The sequence below is a fragment of the Lithobates pipiens genome, unplaced genomic scaffold (genome assembly GCF_037356315.1).
Source record: "Lithobates pipiens isolate NorthernLeopardFrog02 unplaced genomic scaffold, aLitPip1_a1.2 Scaffold_27, whole genome shotgun sequence".
Taxonomy (NCBI): domain Eukaryota; kingdom Metazoa; phylum Chordata; class Amphibia; order Anura; family Ranidae; genus Lithobates; species Lithobates pipiens.
In genome coordinates this window covers 93,480,868-93,507,806 of record NW_027507788.1, presented here as the reverse complement: position 1 = coordinate 93,507,806, position 26,939 = coordinate 93,480,868, and the positions used below count along the sequence as shown (strand labels likewise).

General features: G+C 41.5%; 1 long non-coding RNA gene across 1 annotated transcript; it reads left to right on the top strand.

Annotated features, from left to right (window-relative positions):
• The first annotated feature begins 453 nt into the window (after nucleotides 1-453).
• Nucleotides 454-18,423, top strand: LOC143933997 (uncharacterized). The gene is made up of 4 exons (XR_013263187.1): nucleotides 454-588; nucleotides 4,655-4,733; nucleotides 6,366-6,510; nucleotides 18,221-18,423. It is a non-coding gene; the product is annotated as an uncharacterized LOC143933997 (long non-coding RNA).
• The last annotated feature ends 8,516 nt before the right edge of the window (nucleotides 18,424-26,939 follow it).

Here is a 26,939-nt window from a genome sequence, read left to right as displayed (position 1 = left end):
CAACTGCATGGCACCAATGACCTTTTTATCTGTTTGCAAGGATCGCATCCAGAAAACCACTTTAGGGGGAAATTTTTCCTACTGACCCCCAATGAATGATGGTTTTAGCATTATTCCAAGGTTCCCTCTAGGGTAAAAATGTTGAGAAAGGGTGGCATAGAGGGGATAATTTCATGCCTACCTGTGGCACTTTAAGATGGTCATAGTTGACAGTTCTGCATGGAACATAGGAACATAGATGGTTGTTATGCATGGATCAGTCGGACTGGGTAAACACCTTATACAATCTTAGGATTTGGAACAATAAATTCCACCTTGCAAAGTTTAACTGAAGTTCTAGAAAGGTCATTGTTACTTATAAACCAAGTTTTGGTCTTTTCAATCTACTTTTCTATAGAGCTTTTCACATCAACTAATTGTAGGCTTTGTTTAAAATGGGAGATTGTATTCCTCATCTTTCATGGGAGGAGAGGGTAGGAATTCTTCTGGTAAATGTAAAGGGGGGCATGCAATGGGGGGAGGAGCACGGGCACATAAGAGGATGTGTGCCTGTAATCACAGGATCAGAAGAAATTTGTCTCTTGCCAGGTGAGTGTTCTGAATTTATCCCCTAAGGCTAGGTTCACACATGTCCGGCTGCGGGTTTGCAGTTTTTAAGAGGAGTTTAGTGCAACTTTGTTCAACGGTCCAGGTGTAAATTTTTACTTGAATTCACACCTGAACAGGACCTAAAATTGCACAGGACTCTTTTCAAAAAACAGACTCCGACCGCCCCGAAACATGTGTGAACCGACTCCATTGTAACCAGTCATGCAAATCGGATTTGGTTTAAAATGCATCCGAAAAAAAATGCATAAATTGTTGTTCGGTTTTCTAATTTACATGTAGATCTATGTCTCTTTACAAGCATGTTTAAACTCACTTAGGGTTCACTCACAACTGCAAATGCACTCTGCCCACCCGATCAGGAACCCCAACGGGGGTTACTATGCTTTGAATGGCTCCCGCAGCTGATTGCAACCAATCACATGTAATCACTCATGCAGTGATCACATGCCAGTGATCGGCCCTGAAAGCAGACTGCCTTACTTACTCATCCATTAATTCCTACAATGGGGCATATCTCCCCCCCACCCCCACCAACTGACACCAACGAAGGAGCAGAATTCCTCCCACTGACACCAAAAATGGATGCTACTTCTCCAATGGACACCAAAGATGCGGCATTGGTTATTTCCACTGATGTTGGGACCTTTTCTGCTCCCAATGCCCACAGTTCGGCCCCCCTTAAGTCTGAAGGACAGTAAACTGGCCCTTTGTTTAGAAAGTTTGGAAACCCCTGAAATAGACCTTTGCACACTGGTACTGACTAGTATCCCAATGTTTCTCTCCCCCCTCTGTTTCTCTCCCTCACTCAGCTAATGTGATCCCAGTGTTGATGGAGTGAGGCAGGGCAGGAGGAAACAAGGATGCTGTGCAGGCATCTGTTGTCCTCCTTATCAACCTATGATATAATTGGTTTTTAGGAAACTGCCAGTTGTCAGATGCTGGAAGGTTCTAATGGTGCACAATGAAAACTTGTGTATTTGTATGACTAAAAGGCAATTTGCCAAGGCATCCTAGTTCAAAAAGGCTGGTCTATTCCAAGCATCAACTAATCTTTTGGTAAAATAATACTTTCTAAGATTAGTTTTGTACTTTTATCCAGCTAGTTTGAGGTCATGTCCCCATGTTCTTGATCTTATGTGTCTTATTATATCATGTTCTCACTCATGTTATAAAAAGTTATATGGTATTTACTATATTAATTCATGCTATACAGTGCAGTAATATTTTGTGCTATGTTATATGGCATTTTAACACATTACATTGTGTGCAGTTAACTGTTATGAACCCAGTTAGATGTCCATATGGTGTTTGGAGATATTTTTTAGGACCTGTTACAAATATAAACTATAACAGCAGGTTCCTTTTTATCATTGTGCCTTAATTCATTTTTGTAATGACTGTAAACCTTTGGATATCAGATAGTGGCAAAAAAAAAATTCTGCTTTGATATGTACTGTGAATCATAAGAATATTATTAATATCAATAAAACCAGGTGGCATACACCCACAGATCATAAAAGAATTGAGCTCTGTCAGTTCAAAGCCATTGCTTCAAATTTTTTGGGACTCTTTAACCACTTACAGATGGGCCGCCCGCCGTCGTTATACTTTGGCTGTTTGAAGTGGAATATCATTGTTATGGCAGCAGCTAGCTGCCATAACTCTGGTATACTCTTCTTTAGCGCGCGGCCTGCTTTCAGATAAAAGTGGTCTCTGCTGCGGATTCGCCACAAGTTCACTTTTATCGGGGGTTGGAGAGGGTCCCCCTCCTGCCGCGCTCCGGTGGCCTCCACCCCTGTGTGTGGTATGAAGCTGTGTGAGGAGAAGATGGACCCCACCCGTCTCCATATCATCGCAGGGTGGAAGCAACGTCAAAACATCACTTCTTCCGCCCATAGCTCTTAAAGCAAAAAAAATTTTTTTAAACAACATTTATTTATTTTTAATTGCATTTTAGTGTATTCTAGTACAAAGAATGTTAAATCCCTTGTTATAGGAATAAAAGTGACACAATAAAAAAAAAAAAAAAAGAATAGTATAAAAATAAAAGGTTAAATAAATGAGAAAAAATAAACATTTTTTAAACGTGCCCTGCCCCGCCAAGCTCGCTTGCAGAAACGAACGCATACGTGAGTAGCGCCCGCATGTGAAAACGGTGTTTAAACCACACATGTAGAGAGAGAGCAATAATAAACCTCCTCTGTAACTCAAAACATGCAACCTGTCGAATTTTTTAAAAGTTGCATATGGAGATTTTTAAGGGTAAAAGTTTGTCGCCATTCCACAAGTGGGCGCAATTTTAAAGCGTGGCATGTTGGTTATCAATTTACTGGGCGTAACATTATCTTTCACAATATAAAAAAAATGGGCTAACTTTCTTGTTGTCTTATTTTTTTATTCAAAAAAGGGTATTTTTTCCAAAAAAGAGGCCGCTGCAAAAATATGGTGTGACAAAAAGTATTGCAATGACCGCCATTTTATTCTCCAGGGTGTTAGAAAAATATATATATAATGTTTGGTAATTTTCTAGCAAAAAAAATAATATTTTAACTTATAAACAACAGATTTGAAAAATAGGCTCGGGGCTGAAGTGGTTAAAGAGGAACTGTGGTCTGCTCACATAATTTGTAATAAAAACATCTTTGCCATTCTGAAGCTTCCCTCCAACCACTTTGCATATTATTTTATATATCCTGTGATTCTGTACTTGCCAAATATGCTGCAGAAATCTCCTTCCACTGAGTCGGGCTGCAATCATTTTTAACTGTGGGCAGCTGAAGCTGGATTTACTCAGACACACAGATGCACACCTCCAGCTCTGCAGCTCTCATTAGCCCTCCTAGGATTCATCCCCCCCACCTCCCTTCCTGGCAAACTCTAACAAGAACTATGCATGATGTCATAAGCCTAGCCTTTTTTTCCCCAGACAAGAAACCGGAAAGGGAACTGTATAAGGTATTTACTGGCAGAAAAAAAAAAAAGTTTTACTATCCAAAGTTAAAACAACAAGGGCAATTAATAGATGGAAAGATATAAAAATGACTGAAGTTAATGTACCACTGGATTAGCGTAAGGCCAACGTGGTGCCTATATTTAAAAAGGGGTTCAAGTCTTTACCAAGTAACTATAGACCTGTTAGTTTAACTTCTTATAGTTGGGAAGATACTGGAGAGTCTAATAAAATACCACATAGATTTGTTTTTGCTTAAAAAAACAAAAAAACATTTTACGCAAAATGCAAATTGACTGAAAGCCTGAATTTGAAGAGTAGTCGTTAAGGATTCTTGCTCTGAATGGTCTAAGGTTATTGGTGGTGCACCCCAAGGTTCAGTGTTGGAACCCTTACCTTTTAATATCTAAATGATATAGGGTCTGGTTAAAAGTACAATTTCAGCCTTTACAGATGACACTAAGCTATGCAGTGGAATAAAGTCCTTACAGCACGTTTCCAACTTACAAACTGACCTGAATGCTCTGTCTAATTGTGCAACTGTGTGGCTTAATGTTGATAAATACAAAGCTATGCACTAGGGGGCTGAGAGCAGGAAAGCCATCAGAAATTTTGGGGCCCTTTACACATCTTTGAACCTTGACCCCCCCCCCCACGGTCTGACCACCAACATTCTACAGGGCTTCCCACTGAATCCACCCATTGGCTATCCCACAAAGGCCCACCCCACGTCCTTCTCCTTCTCCATCCTATTTTGAGTTATTCTGAGGGGACAGCAAATTTACACTGTTATACAAGCTGTACACTCACTACTTTACATTGTAGCAAAGTGGCATTTCTTCAGTGTTGTCACATGAAAAGATATAATAAAATATTTACAAAAATGTGAGGGGTGTACTCACTTTTGTGAGATACTGTATATCACTGCTGCAGTTTCATTTTCACTTACAGGTCCCTTCCCCACCCTCATCCTGTGACTGGTCTTCATGTTTATTACATCTGCCAAGAAATTAGCTTTAAGATTTCATTGTACTTTAATTATGTTTATGACTCTGCATAGTAATTTCATGATGACCCTCTACTCTTTCTTTCCAGGTGTGATCTCTAGTTCTGGTAAAGATGAAGCTATTCCTTGCAATCTCGGTGGTGATTATTGCTCTCGCTCTGTTAGCAGGTATGCCAGATTTTGTAACTGACCTCATACAGTTGTATTAGCTCAGGTTCTCATTATAACCCGCATGTAAATCACACAGGAACCGCATTGCATTCCTGTGCAATTCACATGCGATTCAGTGTGGTGTGATTGGAGACAATTTATTTTAAATAGGCTCAAATCACAGCACCAAAGTAGTGCAGGCATCACCACGCGGCAACCGCAACACATGGTTGTTTTCTATGATGTGCTCCGATGCCGGAAAACTGCACTGCATTTGCAATTCTTTTTGGGGTGTTGTTAACTTTGTATTGACACCCACAGTGGAATGCAAACACAATGTGATTGCAATGCAGTGCAGGAAATGTGCAGGAATTACGTGGTTTCCAGCACCGCATATGTGTAGACCTAGGCTTATGGAAGGCATATTACAATTTTAGTCTAATGCCCTGTACACACGGTCGGACTTTGTGACAGAAAATGTGCGATTGGATTGTGCTGTGGGAAATTCCTATCATGTGTGGGCTCCATCTGGCTTTTTCCGTCGGAATTTCTGACACACAAAGTTTGAGATCTGGATATAAAATTTTCCGACAACAAAATCTGATCATTTAAATTCCCTTCGTGTGTAGACGATTCTGACGCATAAAGTGCCACGCATGCTCAGAATAAATTACGAGACAAAAGCTATTGGCTACTGGCCTCTTTATAGTCCCGTCGTACATGATGTACGTCACCTCATTCTCAACTATCTGATTTTCCGACAACTTTGTGCGACCGTGTGTATGCAAGACAAGTTTGGGCCAAAATACGTCAGCAACATAGAATTTTTGATTTATTAAGTTGTAATTGCAAGACGTTTGATTAAATAAATGCAACTTCCATTCTTGCATTATGTCCAGTGGCATACTGTAGGTACCTGACTTGAAAAACTGTTCTTCTATCCACGTTTCTGTAGAGCTGATGGCCATTGAAATCTTGTATGCTCTACATGAAACACTATATGGCCCAAAGCATTTGGGCACTCCAATAAATGAGTCCAGATGTTTCCAGTGAAGTGTTAATGCTGCAGCATACAAGGACATTTTAAACAATTGTGCACTTCCAGCCATATGGCAACAGTTTGGGGAAGGACAACCAGCTCCATAAAGTCATGGCTTAATATCAGTTGTTTTTGAACTTGAATGGCCTGGACAAAGCCCTGATCCCAACCCTACTGAACATGTTTAACATATATTGGAACACCAAACATGAGCCAGGTATCCTCATCCAACATCCACAAATTCCCCCAAACTCAAACCTTCCCAGAAGATTGGAAGTGGTTATAGCCTCAAAGGGGAGCAAATCTAAATTAATATGCATGTTTTTTTAAAGGATATCTAGGTGCTCACCCAGAGGGTTTAAGAGTGACATTTATTTGGAAATTCAAATGAAGTGTTTCATTGGTTTCTATGTTTCATTTTTTTTAATGTACAATCTTCAATTTAAAATGTTTTTTTTTTTTTTAAACCTATTTATTTGCCGATAACAGACAGGTTTTATCCAATTATGTAACCTGAAGTTTTGACTGGAGTCAGTAATTTTTAATCATAACTATTTATTTTAAATGAGATCTTCAATAATGCTTGTTAATTATCACTTCTTATATTTCAGGGCCCAGCTCTGCTCAATTCGGTGGCTCACCAATGAAAAGTATGATGGATTCTCTTGCATCGTCAATGAAAGGAATTGTAAATAAAGCTGGGGAAACCCTCAAGGGCGCTTTTCAAGGTGCTGGGGACACTGGCACCAACACAAGGTATCAAACCCTTTCCTTTGTCTGTGTTTAGGAAAAACTGCCACCCATTGGGACTAAGGCAATCTATAATAAGTCAGCACTTCTGCTGACATTATTGGTAGGTTAGAGACATGAACTGTGTTGCAATATGCTGGGGAACACAGAGACTTTTCCCACAACTTACCCCCTCAGTATACAACTTAGCATCAAAGATGCTTCTTTTTTGGGTGGGGGAGCTGTGGTGAAAGGGCTCTCCTGCAGAGAACCTGTACTTTCTACTTGAGAATGCTGTCAATGAAGCCTCCTGGGATACCGATGTTGCATATCTTAGCAGGCTTCTGCACTGCACATGTGCCTCCTTGAGTCATCAGCGTGCTGGCTCAAAGAACTTGGAAAAGAAAACTGGCCTAACGATATGACATGAGAAGATGTTGCCGAGACAGCATGACAGCTTTTTCAGGAAAATTTTTTGTAGACCCCAACCCAGCAGTACAGCTAGGTAGGTAAAAAAAAATTAAGAGGGGGGAGTGAAGTTCCTCTTTGTTTGGTAACCACTCTGAGTGGTTAATGATCATGCAATCACAATGAAAAAACAGCTACGGCAATCACAGAGAACAGAATAAGTTTGCAGGTACACAGATTCTTCCAGCAGGATAATGCACCATATCAAATCTGCAGCAACTGCATGATGCTATCATGTCAATATGGATCAAAATTTTTGAGGAATATTTCCAACACCTTGTTGAATCTATGCCAGGAAGAATTAAAGGAGAAGTACAGCCAAAGCTTGGCTGTACTTCTCCTGTGGAATACAGAAGTTGGCTCAAAGCTCCACGTCATCATGACCACAGAGTTGGGATCTGTCAGATCCTTGGACCGACCCCTGGATCAGTCTCTCAGTGAGCCAGGATAGCCTTAGCCAGCTGTCATGCAGAGTATAATTAGCCACTTGCTGCCCACCCACCGTCAAATGACAGCGGGGCAGTGTGGCTCTCGTTCTGGGTGGACGTCATATGACGGCTTCCCAGAACGACCGCTCTTGCGAGGCCCCGGGGGGCGTGCAGCGCATCGGTCACAGCTGCGCCGTGTTGCTAGGACACGTCTGCCCACCAGTGCTGCCTATCTGTGCCCACCAGTGCCGCCTATCTGTGCCTAGTGCCCACCAGTGCCACCCATCAGTGCCGCCTATCAGTACCACATATCGGTGCCCATAAGTGCAGTATATTCATGCCGCCTCATCAGTGCCACCTAATCAGTGCCGCCTCATCAGTGCTCATAAGTGTCACTTCATCAGTGCTCATCAGTGTAGCCTCATCAGCGCTTATAAGTGAAGGAGAAAAATTGCTTATTTACAAAATGTACTGACAGAAACTAAGAAAAAATTTTTTTTTCAATATTTTTGGTCTTTTTTTTTAAGGGAAAAAAAAAAAAAACAGGAGTGATTAAATACCACCAAAAGAAAGCTCTATTTGTGTAAAGAAAATGATAACAATTTCACATGGTTATAGTGTAGCACGACAGTGTAATTGTCATTCAAAGTTTGACTGTGCAAAAATATGAAAAATGGCCTGGGCAGGAAGGGGGTGTAAGTTCCCTTTATTAGAGTAGTTAAATACTATTTTATTTTGTAAGATGTTTTCATCATCAGAGAATTACACCCATTGAATGCTAAAATATACATGCTTGTTTATAGACCATACAGCAGTGAGCTGTATGTAATAAAGCCAAGGAATATTTGGGATCCCTGTATTCAGCAACTATGAGAAAATTAATTTAGTGAAATAATCATGGACAATATACTAAATGATAGTGAAAAATATTTGGAATAGTATTAATGATACAAAATACTGTACATTATACACTGAATCCTAGAATAGCATTTTTTCACATTTATATCTATTTATCGACTAATTTTAATACTTTCGATTTATTAAAAAGAATTACCAAATTTAGGCCCCCAGATGTTCCAAAAAAAACAGTATAGAAAACATATTGCTATGCAAACAAGGTAAATTATTATTTTTTTGAGCAAACTGGTATTACTAAATCTTCAAAATTTGTCACAAAAGGTTTGATGACCACTTTACGTGAAAGGGTTCATTTTCATATGCTGCCTAAAGAAGAAGCATTATGATGCTACCACTACATTCACATGCTTGGGGGATTGGATTGAAATGTTAGTCAAAAAACAAGGTTACGTAGATGCTGTAGTCAAAGCAAAGCTTTACCAGATCATATTTTGTTTGCAAAAATCCCCCCCCCCCCCTATAATTTATATAGGCGTTAGAACTACAGAGGTCACCACTGGTAGTCCACAACCTCCCATCCTATCACCATCCTAGCCCATTGCCTCCCAAAATGTGTAAGTGACGTTGCACCACATCTTTTTCCCATTTGCATCTGGCTTGGGAATGCGGTCCTTGCAAAGGCTGTACATAGAAATGACATGCAAGATCCATTCCAATGCCTGTTAGCTTAGATAAACCTTATTTCAGTTATTAAAAAAGAAGCATAACATTTTGTCACAATTTAACCCAATTGTTATTGGAGAGTATGTGACAGCAAATGAGCATTAGGGGCGGATTGCCCCCATGCTTCGGCATTTATTTTTTACTTTTTTTTTGGCACAGATTGTTGTTGTTTTATTGAGTTAATGTTTTATTGTTACCATTGTTTGCTTTTCAGGTACACCATTCAGCTGCAGCACGTGAATTAGCGACTCCAGCGCTGTAGGAGGTGATTTCACTACCAAATGTAAAAAAAAAAAATGGTGCATGTGTACCATTCTAATGGTGGGTATACCCACCGTTCAATCTCCTTTTTCGTTCAGCCCACAGGCTGCATGAAAAAAATAGAACATTACAATAAACCGTATTTATCGGCGTATAACACGCACTTTTTTCCCCCTAAAATCAGGGGGAAATCTGGGGTGTATGTTATACGCCGATCCCCCTCCTTTCCTAACCGTCTGTGCTGCTCTCGTCGGCTTCCAGGTATTTTCGGACGTTCTCGGCTATTTTCGGCAGAAAGCCGCTGAGAATGGCCGAGTGCGGCCGAAAATCGTCAAGAAGCTCCGAAAATAGCGGAGAACACCTGAGTGCGCCCGAAAATACCCGAAAGCCGCAGAGAACGGCCAAGAACGAGCGCCGCCGAGATACACAGGACATCCGCTCGGCGGCGTCATTTTTAAAATGACACTGACAAGCCTGCAATCGACTGACAAGCCTGCAATGCAATGCTGGAATAGAAGGCTGCAATGCAAGGCTGCAAATAACTGACAAGGCTGCAATGCAAGGCTGCATTGGTGGGCATTTAAATGTAAGTTTTTTTTCCTTAAACTTCCCTCCTAAAAGTTTTTTTCTTTTAAATTCCCTCCTAAACTTGGGGTGCGTGTTATACGCCGATAAATACGGTATGCTCAACAAGGACCAGCAATGTACTGCTGGACTTTGAGTGGTTATTGGACTTTGAGTGGTTATACCAGAATGATGCCTGCGGGTTTAGATATCATCTTGGTATCATTCTTTTCAGCCAGCGGTCAACTTTTATGTAAAAACAATCCTAGTGGCTAATTAGCCACTAGACTGTCTTTACAAGCAGCGGAAACCGGAAGCTACAAGCATTTCATGACTTTGGTTTTGCCAGATATAAATAGCGTCATTGGGAAATTGGGAAAACATCTGATCACACTGATTTTGGTGTAGTCAGATGCTTTGAGGGTAGAGGAAAAATCTAGGGTCTAAAAGACCCCAATTTTACTTGTCACTACCTATTGCTATAATAGGGGATATTTACATTCCCTGTGATAACAATAAAGATGATTAAAAAAAATTGATAAAAAAGCAAAATAAATAATAAAATAGAAAAAAAAGCACCCCTGTCCCCCCATGTTCACGTGCAAAGGTGAAAGTGTTGGTCTCGTGTCATAGGTAAACAGCAATTGCACAGTTCTGTGCAATTTTAAAGCATGTCGTGTTTGAAAACTAAGTACTCGGCATAAGATCATCTTTTATATTTTACCAAGCATTTGGGCAATATAGTGTGTTTTAGTGCATTAAAATTCAAATGTTTTTTTTTCACAAAGTTGTCACTAGATGATATATTGCTCACACATGACCTGGGTATATGTGGAATTACACCCCCAAAATACATTCTGTGGTACTTTTTGGGAGCCTAGCCTTATACGGGACCCAGAAAACAAATCATCGTCTTCAGGATTTCTAAGGGCCTAAAACGGTGATTTTACTCCTCACTACCTATCACAGTTTTGGAGGCCCTGAAATGTCAAGATAGCACAAACCCCCTCCCCAAATGACCCCATTTTGGAAAGTAGGCAGTGATTGGATTTCTGCGTCCTGTATGCGGCTAGACTGCCAAAAAGTCCCACACATGTGGTATCCCCTGTGGTAGTATGGTACCCCACCAGCAGAAGAATGCAGGGTTCTCAACCAGGCAGGTTGAGGGGCTCCAGGAAAGTTGTTTATTTGTGAGGAAACTGGCTTTTCAGTTTCCTCGTTGTCTTCAAAAAATCCAGTTTGGGACCTGGAGCCCGGAGATTCCATAGTGTTATGGGTGGGACGGAATCTCCAATCCTGGGATCGGGTTTTGGGAACAGCCAGAAGTCTGGCTGGATGATTGAACAGATGGGTCCTGGGCTTATAACAGAGCTAAATAGGGGGGTTGCTGTGAATAGATCTGGCGCTATACCTATATATTATCAAGGAGTATATCACCAGGGGCTCTTTAGTGGGTGGTATTAGGAATGGGGTTGGTTGTGTTGGTGTGCTAATAAATAAATTGAAAATATTAAACCTGCCCAATTATTTAAAAGGTGACAGTGTGTAATGTGCTGCCCTAGTGAAAAAAATAAAAGAATAAAAGTATTTTCCACAACAATAAATATTTACCAGCGTGCTGGCTATAAAAGTGCGAATCAAAAATATATGTAAACAAAGACTTATAATCCTCAAAAATTATGGCCGGTTACCAGTACATTAAATACACAAAGTGCTAGTGCTTTTTTTATATAGCTAATATACTAGTGACAATAAAGAATAAAACCAGAACTGACTGTGCTGTTTTTTTAAAATTGCACTGATGTGACGGTGAAATAAATGCATGCAGCAAGTAAAAAATACAATAAATGAGTGATAAATATCAATGCGTCAGGTGAAACATGCCAAAAATGGAAAAAAGGAAAAAGAAAAAAAGGAAAAAAGGAAAATAAAAATTTAAAAATGAATATAAAAATAAAAATAAAAATAAAAAATAAAATTAAAACAAAAGTCTCTAGTGAAATACAGTTGATGGGGTTATCCCGTGAATGGGGAGAAGGGATGTGATAAATTCAAATCTTATTCTTCATGCATTGTGGACACTTCTAGGTTGTACTCTCACCGGAAAAAAGACCCCATCCGGGGTGGATCAGCCTTCACAATATAAGCTATTGTGTCGCTCTCTGGCTTGCTTCTGATAAATTGTTGGGGATCCCTCATTATTTCCAGGTGGAGTGTGCCACAGTATACATGTTAAAAAAGAGGACCATCCATAGTGTGATACCGTATGAGAAACAGTTTATTAGACAAAGATTAAAACTACTTACAATATGTGAGTAGGAATAATAGCGGTATGGTTTGTTTGTCTTTAATGTGGAAAAACTGCTGCGAGCGTTCCGTTCGGCTTCCCCGCCGTCTATGCTGAAGGTGTATGTCGATAGGCCACGCCCTACGCGTTTCTTCACTAGGACGTCATCTGGACCCCACCAGGTGGATACTAATAGAGGCTGCTCTTACCTATTCACTTGCATATAAGCTCCATAGCGCAACCTACCACCCCTTTTCTTTCTATAACAGAGCTAAGACCATGGTTCTGGGCTCCACCCACCCGAGGAGTCCAGGCGAGCAAGGGAGAAGTGTGCATGTCTGCACAGGTCGGTCTGTCAGAGCAGACAGAGGGTCCAAGCTTGTGGGCTGGAAAAGGAAGATGGAAAAGAGTGCTGAGGTACTGGGTGTACAGGAACTCTGTTATAGAGCCGAGAGGGCTGCAGCATAAGTCTGAGCAGCAGTGCTGCTAAAGAGAGCCAGGTGGCTTGGTATTTTTGATTCTACTTACATTGTTGCTGTGGAAAGCTGAAACCCCTGTGTGGGCAACTCTTCTGTTATCGGACTTTTCTTTCTTTAATAAAAGTGGGCTACCATGCCCTTAAACGAAAGTTCCTGTTCGCTGTGAACTTACTGAAAAGGCATCTGCCACTGAGTTAAACATCGCCCAATGTTACACCCCGTAAACAGGAGAAGCAGCAGAATGTATTTTGGGGTGTAAGTTCACATACAGCAAGAATATGCAATTAGCGGACCTCCAGCTGTGGCAGAACTCCAAATCCCATGAGGCATAGCAATACTTTGATGCCACAAGCATGACACCCAGAGGCAGAGGCATGATGGGACTTGTAGTTTTGCAACAGCTGGAGGTCCACTATTTGCATATCCCTGACATACAGTATGCCCATGGCGTGTTTGAGCAATATATAAATTTCAGTGACAACTTTGAAAAATTACAAAAAAATAAAATGTACGCAATCACTTTTGCCAAAAAAATAAAACGTTCAATGTGCTCAACATGCTTCTCAGCAAATTCCTTGGGATGCCTACTTTCCAAAATGGGGTCATTTGGGGGGGGGGGGGGGGGGGGGGAGTTATAACTTACGCTTATTGAATTATTTTTTTACCCAAGGCTTGTGACTGAATCCATTTTGGCCTAAATGTATGACTAAAATTGAGTTTATTATATTTGTTTTAATAACAAAAAGTAGAAAATATAATAAAAAAAAAAAATTCAGTATTTTTTAGTTTTTATCTCAAAAAATAAAAACCGCAAATGTGATCAAATATCACCAAAAGAAAGCTCTAAGTCTGGGAAAAAAAGGATACAAATTTTGTTTGGGTACAGCATTGCATGACCACGCAATTACCAGTTAAAGTAACGCAGTGGCAAATTGTAAAAAGTGATCTGGTTAGGAAGGGGGTAAAATCTTCTGAGGCTGAAGTGGTTAAACCCTGCTATGGAACAAGGTTTTGCTGGTGGGGAGCCCAGTGGTGTATTTTGGTTTTGTGCTGCCCTAGACAAGACTAAAATCAGCACCTGCCAACATTTAAATTTGTCTTCCCTTCCTGTCCGTTGACACCCACCACCATCTGATCCCACCAAAAACAGACGAATGGGGGATCGCTGAGCAGGCCCAGAGAACCCATGTAAAAAGGGCTCTTACTATGCATTTTTTTTATTTATATACATTTTGTTTTTACATTTTGGGGGGGGGGGGGGGGGGCTTTGGAGAGACATCAGGGGTCTAAACAACAGACCTTTAATGTCTCTTTTTTGAGACAGAAAAAAGGGACTGAAGAAAGTCCCTTTCTCTACAGCCTGAACTGCACAGTGGATGATTGAGATAGGAGTCTATATAGAGACAGTGTTTACTATATTTCATTCACAAACTGACACATAGTAAACATAGTTTACTATGTGTCAGTGATTACAGAATACAGAAGCAAACTGTACTGTGATCGTTGTCTGTATTCTTTCAGGAAAGGGGCTGATAAACACTTTTTTTTATATCTACAGCTGACAGTGCATTAGTGTGATGGTCATTGAGAAGAATGCTCTCTACATTTGTGTTCATTGGCAAGAATTCCACCTTAAAGCCCCATACACACTATTAGATTTTCTGCAAATTTTTGTCTTCAGTTTTACCAAAACCATGTAGTGCAAAGTCCTACCTGATTGCATACAAATTGAAACCTTGTACACACGATCGGACTTTCCGACGGGAAATGTGTGATGACAGGCTTTGGGCGGAAAATCCGACTGTGTGTATGCTCCATCGGACAATTGTTGTCGGATTTTCCGGACAAATGTTGGATAGCAGGTTTTAAAATTTTCCACAGACAAATGTCAGCAAATGGAAGCAAGGAAGAGCCGGAAGTGGTCGGTCTTGTAAACTAGCATTCGTAATGGAGAATTAACATTCATAACGTGGCAAGTTATGAAATCTCGAAATGCAGTGCACATTCTCTTCTTCTTTAATGGGATAATAATGAAGCTGCTTTGCTGGTGATACTGATGGAGTTATTGCAAACACATTTTCAAAAGGCTTTTTTTCTAGTGATATCAAGAATAATATTATTATGTTTTTTTTAGTATATCGTTAAGTTATCACAATACTATTATCCCATAGGTTTTGAGATCAAAGATACAACTATGTTGGTGTCCCTTGTCAATTTTACCTTGTATTTTTTACATTTACATTTTACATTGTATTTTTTACATTTACATTTTACATTGTATTTTTTAAAATGTAACTGCCTACTCCCGAACTGTCATTTGAAGTAAAACACATAGCCAAGTATTATTCTACACAATTTTTTTATTGTGCATTAAAAAAAGAAATAAAATTAGACACGCTATCTGCCAATAGAACTTAACCAAAAAGTGCATTCTATGCATCCAAAAATATAGAAAAGATACCAAATCACATCATTAGTCAACCAAAAAAATAATGTCATAGCGATAACTCCAAGGCCAATAATAAGACGTTATCTCCTCCAATTCCACAACATGGCTGGTTGACGAACAGCCGTTCAGAAATTAACTGAAAAGCACGAAATGAAAAACGCTAAATTAAAAGCGCGAATGGACACTCATCAAACTTCTGCTATCACGAAATTAGCAGAAGGAGCCCAAAGGATGGCGCTAAAGAGCTGAAAAAACACATAGTACGCCACTACATTCGTAATTGTTGGGCAACAATTGTTTGCCGTGTGTATGCAAGACAAGTTTGGGCCAATGTCCTTCGGACAAAATTTCACGGTTTTATTGGCCAACAATCTAATCGTGTGTATAAGGCTTTAAGGTTTAACCTCTTATTATATAGTTTTGGTAAATCTGAAGACAAAAAGGTGCAGAAAATCTAATAGTGTGTATGGGGCTTTACAGATAACTAAAAGATCATTGGTGTCAGTGGTTGCTCAACTCAGAGGCAGAAGTTGCTCTTTGTTCAAGAAACCCCCTAGCAATCTCTGGAGGAACCCTGGTTGAGAAAAGCTGCTCTAAAGACTCGTACACACGGTTTGATTGACTGAGCGTCTGAATTTTTATCAAAAGCGAGTGTGCAGGATTTTGTCTAGCATACTGACTATACGCAATTTGTTGCTCAACGTACTACGAGAGTATAAAGAGGAAGTTAATTTCTCGGGCGCCAACCTTTGGGGCACTTCTGCTAATTTCAGGTTAGTGGAAGTTTGGAGAGTGTTGATTTTCAGATCGTTCCTGACAGTGGTGTTGGCAGGGGGGCTCACCGTGGCTGAAGCCCCAAGTAGGTCCCCAAAAAGCCCCAGGGCTTGAGTGGGCACAGTTCTATCAGTAGCCCCGAGTGGGACCAATCTTATCCCGAGTGCCGCCGGGTGTGGCTATGAGTCACATAGCAAGTCCCGCCTTCTGGAGCCTGTTGCGCTGATGGACGTCCCACTGGTCCAATGGTGGGAGCGCAGACGTGTGACATCCATCATAGGCGCTGAAGGCTCCAGAAGGTGGGAATTACAATGCGGCCGCTGTGTGAGATACCCACTCGGCGCTCCTCTGGCTGCCTGCTGTGATGATGGGCATGGACCACACACCACGGCTGAGCTGCTGCTGCAGGACACATGAAGTCACCTGGTCAGGTAGGTCAGTGTGTGTCACTACCGTCAGTGTATGTAGGTCAGTGTGTGTCAGGTAGGTCAGTGTATTTCAGGTAGGTCAGTGTATGTCAGGTAGGTAGGTCAGTGTACGTATGTCAGGTAGGTCAGTGTTTGACAGGTAGGTCAGTATATGTCAGGTAGGTCAGTGTAGGTAGGTCAGTGCATGGCAGGCAAGTCAGTGCATGGCGGTGTACGTATGTCAGGTCAGTGCATGTCAGGTAGGTAGGTCAGTGTATGTATGTCAAGTAGGTCAGTACGTGTCAGGTAGGTCAGTGCGTGTCAGGTAGGTCAGTGCATGGCATTGTACGTATGGCAGGTCAGTGCGTGTCAGGTAGGTCAGCGAGTGTCAGGTAGGTCAGTGTATGTATGTCAAGTAGGACAGTGTGTGTCAGGTAGGTCAGTGAATGTATGCCAGGTAGGTCAGTGCATGTATGCCAGGTAGGTCAGTGCGTGTTAGGTAGGTGGGTCAGTGAATGTATGCAGGTAGGTCAGGGTGTCAAGCAGGTAGGTCAGTGTGGCAGGCAGGTAGGTCAGTGTGGCAAGCAGGTAGGTCAGTGTGGCAGGCAGGTGAGTTTAGTGGTCAGCATTGATGGGCACCGGTAAGCCAGGCAGCAAACAGCAAGTGAGCTTACCCCCCCACCACACAAACTCACCGCCCAGCCAAAAAACCCTGCGCCGCAGCCGCAGCCCCCCCCCCCCCATGCGGGCCTTAGACTTCGGGCTGAAGCCCCTGCTCTTTTTGCCATCTAGCAACTCCCCTGGTTTCTGATCTTCAAGTGACAGTTTGGGAGTAGGCTGTTACATTAAAAACAACACAATGGAAAAGTCGGAAAATTAACAAGGGACACCAACATAGTTGTATCTTTGATCTTAAAAACTCAGGGATAATGGGGTTGTGGTAACTTATACAAAAAATCAAACAACCACCATAATTTTAAATTTATTTATATCACTACAAAACAAATGCCTTTTAAAATACGTTTGACATAACTACATTAGTATCACCAACAAAGCAGCTTCATTATTATCCAATTAAAGATGAGAATGTGGACTACATTTCAACATTTTATCAATTGCCACGTCACGAATGTTAATTCTAGATTACGAATGGTAATTTACAAGACCGACCGCTCAAGGAACCGCTTGTTCCTTGATTCTGACTATGCGTGTTTGTACTTACGACTTTTGTGTGACGCTTTCTGTACTGATCATCCGAAAATCGGACGTTATACTGTCGTTTTGCCAAAAATTTACTAGTCTGCTCATCCAGCTTTTGTCTGGTTAAAAAGTGAAATTGGCTGTCGAAAGCACCATACCAACGATCCGAAAATCCGCAGACAGCTGGCCGTTCAAATTCTCACATCGGATTTTCATATTGTGTGTAGGGGCCTTAAGGTCTTGATGTACCTTTACATTTGCCCACAATTTCTTGCATGTACCCAGGAAACTCCTTGAACCTGGGCTTACATTTCCAAAGACTTTCCAAACTGCTCCATTATGATTTGCTCCGTCTTCTAAGGAACTCCAAAACGCAATGCTGGTGGTTTAGGCAGACAATAGATAAGTGGCTTAATGCAAGTAGGGATGCTACGTTTTTGGTTTGGACGGAAGCTAAAGATCTGTGGATATGGTTGGGGATTTTGGAGGGTCCCTTTGGGACAGTTTAAAGGCAAGTACAGGTAATGTCTGCTTAAAGTTGACTGTGGAATGCCAACAAGAAGAATTACCATATTTATAATGTTAAACGCAGACAAATAATGCAAAAAGAAAAAAGCAAAAAAAATAAAAATAAATTAGACTTGTTGGTATTTTATAATTGTTTATCATGGTGCGGGCAATATTTTTTTTATGTACTGTACATGTGAATCTGAAATGGTAATGGGCATTTTCCAAATGTAGAAAGGGTAATAACAGAAGAATAAGAAGAATAATTTACATCAAGGTTACAAATATGAATTTTTTATAATGAATCATTTGTTTCTTTTCTGTTTCAACAGGACGGTTTTCTCCGGCTTTGCCAATAAGTTAAAAGACAAATTCTCCAAGAAATAAAGCAAACGAATGTTTGATTCTTGCCTTGAGAGAACCAAGAACCCATGAAGTATTTCCCCAAATATTGTATCAAGCTCCTTTGTCAGAGCAGAGCTAGAATTCTAAAAATGTGAAGATTCATGACACACTAATAAAAAATGTTCCTAAAGTCTTCTGTGCAATTTTTAATGACATTTTTCCCACTTCCAACACATGAATAAAAAAATACATACAGTATCATATCCCACTTATGCCACATGTAAAGTAACAATTTATACTAAATATCCTCAGATGCGTATTGGGTATTTAGGAAGAGTGTCATAGTGTATACCTTAACGGAAAATGGGAAGGGACATCAGGCAAAGACAGAAACATGAGAAGGAAAGAGGTAGGGCTTAACCTCCCTGGCGGTATGATTATGTCCGATTTTTGCGTCTCAAAGCGGTCCATTGTTTCGCATTGGAAATTTGGCATTTTATATTGTAGGCCTGTAATTCTTAGGAATAACTCAGTTAAATCTGTCCAAGAGTCTAGTAGACATCCTGGGTATGATAAAGTTTGAAACACAAAATCATAAATTATAATATTATAAAAAACAAATAATAATATAATAATAATAAAATGCATTCAATAACTTAATCCAGGGATATGCAATTAGCGGACCTTCAGCTGTTGTAAAACTACAAGTCCCATTATGTCTCTACCTCTGGGTGTCATGCTTGTGGCTGTCAAAGTCTTGCTATGCCTCATTGGACTTGTCTGCTAATTGCATATCCCTGACGTCATCAAAAACACTGAAATTGTCGCTGTCATTACTTTCAGTGTTTGATGATGAATTTCCCCACAAATCGCTATCGCTCAATTCTGCAAGTGATTCTAAATGACTTTCGCTGTTTTCTAGCTGGTCTAAAACCCCTTTTGATGTAATGGGACACTTTTTGGTTGCCGTGGACAATCTCCAGTTTCCAGGCAGAAAGAACAATATTTATAATATAAAACTGCATGCAGGGCACTGGACAAAGCATTAGGGACAAAAGGGATGTGAAATGATTTGATACAGTAATGTAATCTGTAAGATTACAGTGTACCGTTTTTTGTTTTTTGCACCTTTTGAATTTGCTGCCGGGCTCAGTCCCCGTGCGTCACGACGCTCGCAGGGAACGGAGCCCGGTACAGTAATGAATTGGGCGGAGCACACAGCCCGCGGACACAGCGGGAGAACATTGCCGGATCCTGGGGACAAGGTAAGTAATTTTCCCAGGATACTGCGATGCTCGGGGATTACCGCTTTTGGTAATGAAAATCCACCCCGGACCACACTCAGGATTACCGCTAGGGAGGTTAAGGTGGGTTTCCTTGAAAATATGTTGATCAACCTTTGGAAAAAATGAGTTCAAGAAAATACCAATCAATCCAGGCACACAGTTAAATACCAAGATAAACTACCTGCCTAAAGGGTTTGTATTACTGTCTACAGTTCTGAGATTTACACAGCACAGCCCTGTCTGACAGGACAGAGGACATAACTTTTCTATGCTGCCAGAAACACACAAATCCATAGCTCCAGGCAAGGCTGGACTCGCTTGTACATGGAAACCTAAGGTACATGCCATTATAGTCCGTCTCCACTCTCCATTGAAAATATAAGGGAATGCACTCCATTTAGCTTCTCTTACAGTATTTTTTTCATAATCAAGTAATTGAATACAACATTGTCTCTAACCACAAACCAAACTCCCTTGATGTTGTTAACCGCTGCAACCCCCTTCCTGCCCATAGCACTTTTTGCGATTCTGCACTCCGTCGCTTTAACTGACAATTGCGCGGTCATGCAACATTACACCATAACAAAATTGCCTTCCTTTTTTTCCCCACAAATAGAGCTTTCTTTTAGTGGTATTTGATCACCTCTGCAGTTTTTATTTTTTGCGCTATAAACAAAAAAATAGCATCAATTTTGAAAAAAAAAAACAATATTTTTTACTTTTTGTTATAATAAATATCCCCCAAAAATATATATAAAAAAACAACGTTTTTCCTCAGTTTAGGCCGATATGTATTCTACATATTTTCAGTAGAAAAATCGCAATAAGCGTATATTGATTGGTTTGCGCAAAAGTTATAGCGTCTACAAAATAGGGGCTAGATTTATGGCATTTTTTATTTTATCAGTAGTAATGGCGGCGATCTGCGATTTTTATCGTGACTGTGACATTATGGCGGACACATAGGACACTTTTGACATTATTTTGGGACCATTGTCATTTATACAGTGATCAGTGCTATAAAAATGCATTGATTACTGTGTGAATGACATTGGCAGGGAAGCGGTTAAACACTAGGGGGCGATCAAGGGGTTAAGTGTGTCCTAGGGAGTAATTCTAACTGTGGGGGGGATGGGCTACCACTGACATCACAGCGATCACTGCTCCCGATGACAGGGAGCAGTAGATCCCTGTCATGTCACTAGGCAGAACGGAGAAATGCCTTGTTTACATAGGCATCTCCCCGTTCTGCCTCTCTGTGACACGATCGTGGGACACCGGCGGACATCGAATCTGCAGGAACCACGGGCGCAGTCACTTTGTATGCGGTGTGCATGCCCACTAGCCCCACCAATTAAATGGGACATACAGGTACGCCCATTTGCCCACCACTACCATTGTGCCAACCTATATCGGCGTGCAGCAGTCAGCAAGTGGGTAATCACTTCTGGCTTGCTCACAAGGATAGGGGATCTTCCCCTATCCTTGTGAGCAAACTAGGAGTGGTAAAATGCATCAAGAAAGGTTGTTTTTTAGGTGGAGACAATGTCGTATGCAGTCAATTTATTGATTATGAAAAAATAACGTCAGGGAAGCTAAGTGGGATGTAGCTGATATTGCTTGATATATTCTCTCTGCTGCTGTTTAGTAACATTTACAGGTCTTGACCCTCCCCTAGCCTGTGACTGGAAATGAAAAGGAGAAGCTGAAGATGGATGAAACTAATTTCCTGGTCACTCTGTTCTCTCCCCCTATCAGCATGTTCTTTTTACACAGTTATGCATCACCCTAGTGTGCTAGAACGGCAGTGTATCTTTTAGTGTAGCCAAGCCTGTGCTGTGAATCTGGGTCAGGGTTTAGTTAGAAAGGGAGAGAAAAAAAAAAGCAAAATAATAATAAAAAAAATTAAAGCACTCCCATCCCCCTGTTCTTGAACTCATGCATTGGTCCCTTGGTAGGTAAACAGCAATTGCACCATGCATGTGAGGTATCACTGCGAGGGGAGTAATTGTAGCACTAGACCTCCTGTGTAAATCTAAAGTGGTAACTTGTAAAGGCTTTTAAAATGTAGCCTATGGATAATAAAGATGTATGTAGTTTGTTGCTGTTGCAAGTTATCACTTTTTCTCACATGCCATGGGTATATGTGGAATTACACCCCAAAACACATTCTCCCACTTCTTCTGAGTATGCGGATACCACATATGAGAGACTTTTTGGCAACCTAGTTGCATACAGGAGACCAAAATCCAATGACCAACTTCAGGCTTTCAAAGGGTATTATGTCCTCATAGTTACTTAGTAAGGTTGAATAAAGACACCAGTCAATCCAGTTCAACCTGAGTAAACTCAACTTGCACACTTACATCGGTCCCTACCCTCAAGGAGCCAACAATCCAAGGTCCCCATTCATATACTAGGGCCAATTTTGGACAGAAGCCAATTAACCTACCTGCATGTCTTTGGAGTGTGGGAGGAAACCGGAGTACCTGGAGGAAACCTACGCAGGCAAAGGGAGAACATGTAAACTCCAGACAGGTAGTGTCATGGTTGGGATATGAACCAGTGACCCTTTTTATTGCTAGGCGAGAGTGCTAAGCACTACAGCACTGTGCCGCCTCATTTCACTTCCTGACTATCCCTTCACAGTTTCAGAGGCTCTGAAATGTCAGAATAGTACAAAACACCCCAATTTACCTGTCAGGGACCAGTGCGACCAGAAATGTGTGGAATGCGATGAGAGTGAACCAAACGCATGTAAAGTATAAACGATTTATTAAAGGATAAGTAATAAAAAAAGGAAAAAACCTCTAATATGGCAAACATAAAATAAACCAGCAACCAACCACGGTGACACACAACAAATAACTATCCAAACCAAATGTATATACAGCTGTAAGATAAAATCATAATCGTAAACAAGCCACGGTCATACACGGGAGATCAAGCAGATAGGGCCAGGAGCAACACAAGACAGGGAGCAGTGGCGGCCTGTGCATTGTGGGTGCATGGGCCCTGCCCCCCGACACCTCCGCCACCCTCCCTATTCATGTGCCCAGCCCCTTTCAGGACGCCGGACACATGAAATACTATGTCGGGGATAGGCGGGGGTGTGTATTTTGAAGCACGTGATTAAAGCCAGAGGCTCTAATAGGCTTCAAGAGAGGGTGGGCTTGGGGCGCAGAGCACTGTGTCACGATCTCACCTTGTTGTGTGGCATAGTGGATGAATTTTCCCTATTTTCACACTAATGTTCCTCCCTGCCAATCAGCAGGCAGGTCAGTGAGACCTCTCTCGACTGGCCAAAGCATTAGGCGATCCTATTGGATGCCTAATGCTTTGGTGGAAGAGGAGACATGGCGGAGAAAGCCTTAAGGAGTAGTTGCATATGATGGGCATAAGTGGCTGCATATGATAGGGCAGAAGTGGCTGCATTTGATTGGCACAAGTGGTTGCATATACTGGGCAGAAATGGCTGCATATGATGGGGCACAAGTGGCTGCATAATAAGATGGGCACAAGTGGCTGCATATGATGGGGCACAAGTGGCTGCATATGATGGGGCACAAGTGGCTGCATATGATGGGCACAAGTGGTTGCATATGATGGGGCACAAGTGGCTACATATGATGGGCACATTGGCTGCATATGATGGGCACAAGTGGTTGCATATGATGGGGCACAAGTGGCTACATATGATGGGCACATTGGCTGCATTTGATGGGCACATTGGCTGCATTTGATGGGCACATTGGCTGCATTTGATGGGCACAATGCCTGCGTTTGTTGGGCACAGTGAGGCTGCAAATGATGGGGGGTTCAGTATTATTCAGTTTGTTTGTGCCACCCCCAAAAATTTTGAGCACCAGCCGCCACTGATAGGGAGAGGGTAACAGGAGACAGGGAGAGCAGGCGGAAGGGAGCAGGCCGCAAGGCAGGGTCCAGGAATGAATACAGGGTTCAGGGTCACAGGATACAAGAACACAGGCTAGCGAACACAGGTCAGGGCACAAGGTAACAATACCAAGGCACTGTGGGGTATAAGTGCAGCTCCTCCAATCAGTCTCGGGTGATGCCTGACTGCAGGAGATGATGTCGGGTCCAGACTGCCGAGAGACACCCGCTGGGGGACACCGGAACTGCATCCCATAGATCTGGGAGTGACAGTGCCACCAACAGGTGAAACCTTTCCTGACATTACCCCTTTTCGGAAAGTAGACACTCCAAGGTATTTGCTAGGAAGCATGGCAATTATTTTTCTTGAAAACTGGCAGATTTTGGAAATTGAAGAAAGAAAATTAAAATGTATATTTTATTTTATTTTTTCATTTTTAAAAACCTTGTGACAAGAAATTAGATCTGTAAAATACTCACATGCCTCTTATCAAATCCATGGGGTGTTTGTACTATCCTGGCTTTTCAGGGCATCCCGAACTTTGATAGAGGTAGAGAGGAAAGAAAAGTTTGACTGGCGAGAAAAGTGCTATTTGATGTGCCACATCCAAAATTACAAAGTGAGAAAAGGACGTTTTTTCCCCTAAGCTGACTTTTTAGGCAACATATGTTAAACAATATCAACAGAGTGTAATAATAAAAAAGTATTCATTCAAATTTAGCATAATAAAAATTGTTGAGCGTACATGAAACCATGAATTGACTAGACACAATGAAATAATATCACCCTGTAGACCATAAATGATGGAACCTCCCAACACCCAACGCGTTCCGAAAATCCTTCTTCAGGGGTGCGGAAGAGGGGAAGATTTCATAAAAGGGTGAACAGAGGAGCAATTTTAAAGGTTTCATTAACATTACAAACTGGAAAACAAAAGAACAAATGTGACGGACGTACCGGTGGAACTTTCAACTCAAGGTAGATGATGCAGACAAAAGAGAATTATGTAATGAAGAGGAGACTGTAATTTAGTGTCTTCAAAACACAGAGGTGAATGCATTTAGCTCTCATGCTCTGAGCAGCAGGCTGAATCAATGAACATGCTGGAGCCTGGCGGGGAAATCCCTTAAATTTCTATACAGGCAGGGTCCGGCCGCACATTCCAACAATCAGCATACACTGTTCACATAATTCTCTTTTGTCTGCCTCATCTACCTTGAGTTGAATGTTACACCAGCATGTCCGTCACATGCGTTCTTTTGTCTACCAGTTTTTAATGTTAATGAAACCTTGAAAATTGCTCCTCTGTTTACCCTTTTATGAAATCTTCACCTCTTCCGCACCCCTGAAGAAGGATTTTCGAAACGCGTTTGGTGTTGGGAGGTTCCATCATTTATGGTCTACAGGGTGATATTTCATTGTGTCTAGTCAATTCATGGTTTCATGTATGCTCAACAATTTTTGTTATGCTAAATTTGAATAAATACTTTTTTATTATTACACTCTGTTGATATTGTTTAATATATGTTGCCTAAAAAGTCAGCTTAGGGGAAAAAAACGTCCTTTTCTCATAGAGGTAGAGAGGAAGCGACAATGAGGAAATATGCCCTTTGAAAGCCCGAAGGTGGTCAATAGATTTTGTGGGCCTATGCATTGCTAGGCTGACAAAAAGTGGTATCCCCATACTCTGGGAAGTAACAGAGTCTGTTTTTGGGGTGTAATTCCACACATTTCTTCATGGAAGAAATATCTCATTAAAGAGAAAAATTTGTGTAAAAAAATAAGAATTTTGTGCCATTTTCCAAAAATTTGTTGCCAGAACTAAAACCTTCCATGCACTCAAATGCCTCTGAGAAAATAACTTGGGGTGTCTACTTTCCAAAAACAGGTAATTTGGGGGGGGGGGTTGCAATATCCTGGCATTTCTGGGCCTCTAGGAAATTACAGCCTTTGAAAGCCGAAGGTGGTCCTTGATTTTCAACCCCTGCATACAGCTAGGCCCTCAAAAAGTCTTACACATGTGGTATCCCCATACTCAGGAGAAGTAGCAAAATGTGTCTGGGGTGTAAAGGGGTTATTGGGGAGGAGGGGGTGTTTGCACTGCCCTGGCATTTTAGCACCTCAGGAAACGTAATTGGCAGTCATAAAAGTAAAAGCTGCATACAGTGTATATAAAAAAGAATCACCCCTTTAAAATAATCAAATTTTATTGCTTTGCAGCCTGAAATAAAGATATACACAGTTTTTGTTTTATCAAGCTGCATTTATTCAGTGCAATTTATACCATCCAAGTAAAAGATATGACACCAACATGTCAGAAAAAAAAAATCAAAAACAGAATCACTAAGTTGATTTCAACTGTGATCAGCTGTGGATCATTTTCATTAGCTCAGCATGAAAAGAGCGCCCCCACCCCTTCTGAACTCTACCAGGCCACAAGCCCTCAACATGGGAGGGTGCTTTGGGGCAGCCCCCTCCCCCCCAAAGCACCTTGTTTCCATGTTGATGGGGACAAGGTCAACCCTAGGAGGTGGTTATGGGGGTCTGCAGACATGTGCCACATTTGGCACTTTTGGTTGGGGGGGTACCTTGTTTTTACAGGTACCCACTCCCACTTACAGTCACATGGCCACAGTGATCTCTGTGGACGTTTGGCCGCACTCCATTCCCCCACAGCCTTCTGGAACACAACACAGGTCCCAGAAGACTGCGGGACCATTCACGAAGCTCAGTGCGGCTTGCACATGTGTAGAAGAAAACCAGCTGTGAAGCCGGATCGGCTTGGGTGAGGACATCGCTGGATCCAGGAATAGATAAGTGTCCTTATATTAAAAGACAGCAGCTACAGTATTTGTAGCTGCTGACGTTTACTTTTTTGGGGGGGACCGGAGCGCCTCTTTAAAATTTTCTGACCTCCATATCTTCAATTGTACTGGGGAAAGTGCAATGTATTCAATCTGGTAACTGGAGGGCTCCAAGGTGGCTCCGAAGGGTTGGTCTTAAAAATAAAATGTACGTTTTGGCACATTATTCTGCTTCTCCTTGTATGGTAGTTTCTTTTTAGTGTACATAATCACAGAAAGTCTGCTAAAACTGCAGAGGGCCTGTTGTGAAACATATCAGGTGGGCAGAGAGATATGTCCAGACAGCAAAACACAGAAATCTCCAGACTGATAACAAGTGATGAAGATGTGCTTTGTCAGACCTTTGTGGCTATTATTGGTAATGGAAAAGAAAGCATGTGTTTCTTGGTGAGAGTCAGCAGAAAATGCACAGTGTGAAATCTGTAAATGACCTGGAGTTATGCTAGCCACACCCGGCCTGAATTTCCTGAATCAAGCAAGATTTTCTCTGTGGATGGACCTGTTGACACTGCCAAAAGTAGATTTAAAAAATTGACTGAGATGGAAGGAAGATTTCGATCAAGCAATAACTGCATCCAGCCAGATACAGTCACTGTTCATGTATTTAGAGAGCCGTGGAGGTAGAGAGCAAGCTCGGGACAAGGGGTGGGCAGGAAGGGCG